The sequence below is a fragment of the Blennius ocellaris genome, assembly GCF_963422515.1.
Source record: "Blennius ocellaris genome assembly, chromosome: 16".
NCBI classification, from domain to species: domain Eukaryota; kingdom Metazoa; phylum Chordata; class Actinopteri; order Blenniiformes; family Blenniidae; genus Blennius; species Blennius ocellaris.
The window spans coordinates 9321297-9323535 of NC_137665.1; positions in this window are offsets into that span (position 1 = coordinate 9321297).

The window sequence follows — 2239 nt, forward strand, 5'->3', positions numbered from 1 at the left end:
AAAAACATGACATATTATAAGCGTTTGTCTGGTTTTAGGTTTAACTACATTGTGTCTAATCCCTCAGAGGCAGCTTAGACCACATTTCATGTCCAGTATGTGTTGCACTGATATGATAAATATCATTAGGAAGATTTAGATTCCAAACTGGTAAATATTTCGATCTCATCTTCACAGCTTTAATCAAAATCAAACAATGTACAACATGAATGTTAAATTTGTTGTGTTTTGTTTTGGGAAAGTTTCAAGAACGACCCTGCAATAGGTTGTGAAATTGTATTTTAAGTGAACTTCGTCCCCCCCTTAGGAGCAAGTAGGGGACACATAACCTGGTATCCATCACTTCATCTATTATTTCATACCATTTCATCCAACCCGGGTTTGTTGGTGTAAAATTGAAAATCACAGTCACATCTTATGAGCAATTTAGAGTCATCAACCCTTTACGTGGCACTAAGTGACCAAACATATGCTCACATGGTGATTTGCCTGATGCTTTTCCTCTCATGTGGACAGTAGGAGGAAAACCCTTACGTGCCACAGGAGGAACATGCAATCCCCACAGAGAACCCACTGCGTTACCGCGCAGAAATAATCTGACATCAGCCGTTTTAATTGATAATCAATCCAATAATTTGTTGCGGCTTCAGTCCGTCCCTCCTCGTATCTGGAGTTAAAAACACAATCGGCGTTTGACACTTGATTCACTGACAGATTGTGAGTTGTGATCATATTTTGTCACCTCCCACTGCCTGACCGTGTTGATATTTATTTATTAAAGCGTGTGTGTGTGTGTGTGTGTGTGTGTGTGTGTGTGTGTGTGTGTGTGTGTGTGTGTGTGTGTGTGTGTGTGTGTGTGTGTGTGTGTGAGTGTGTGTGTGTCCTGCAACATGTCACTCTGTCCTCTGTCTCCGGCAGCTGTCTCTTGCTAATGGCCCCGACCTTTCTGCTCCTCCACTCTGCTCCTCGGCCACCATCATTATCACAGATCACTGTCATACCGCTCTCCGTTCTGCCCGTCTGTGTGGGATAATTAAGCTAATTGGACATCATGACAATGATATGTCTCGGGGTGAAAAGGGGTGAGCGCTACCTGCTAGAATTATAATAATAATAATAATAATAATAATAATAATAATAATAATAATAATAATAATAATAATAATAAGGATAATAATAATAATAATAATAATAATAAGTTTCTTTCAGACAAAGCTAGAACATCAGTTTGATTAACATAATGACTGACTATTATCTGAAAAATAGCTGTAATTAATTCAAAGATAGAGATCATGGCAGAGGGAAGGAGGAAATACGGTACACTAATAGCAGCAATTACAGTCGTTCGGTGCGTAAGAAGATGAGGACTTTCATCCGTATGACTGCACGTATGATATAATGAGCACATTTGTTATCTGCTGTAATATTACAATGCTGGGAAAGTGTAAGATGTATGAGTCTGGGGGCATTTCTCTACTCCAGTTTCCGAACACAGTTCAAAGGCATGTATTTGGGGAACTCTCAAATCACCCGTAGGTATGAATGTGAGTGTGTTTGAATTTGCCCTATGGCCGGCTGGTGACCTGTTCACACCCACAGTCAGCTGGAATCAGCTCCAGCAACCCTGACATTGGAAGTAAAGCCAATAGCTCAATGTTAAATGTACAATTCAACACCTCTAAACTTACTTGTTCTTATTGCGTAAATACATACATTTTTGTTTTAATGGTAATGCTAAGTATGAGGTCAAATTCTCTTTTGGTAAAGCTGAAATACAGATCCCACCAGTTCCATTCTTTCACTGGTAAAATAGATACCGTTGTACATTTAAAGTTATTTATCCACATATTTTAGGTCTCAATAAGAGGTGACAGTGTCTGCCTTTTAAAGAGACGCGTGTATGTTGTTGTAATTACTGTCACTGACAGAGGATGGAGACAAAAGTTACACACTAGTTTCAAATGGGTTTTATCAGACTTGGCAATTCATCGCCACAAAATACATCAAACAACCTGAAAGAAACATTCATAAAGCATTTTGGGAGACGGTTAAAAAAAACAAAGAACATTGTCGTGATAAAGTTTGCGTCAGGCTGTGCCCACACACACACACACACACACACACACACACACACACACACACACACACACACACACACACACAGACTTACATGTTCATAATCATGGGAATGTGTAATGAAAGATGAAGCGAGCTGATCCAATCTCACTAACATCTGTTT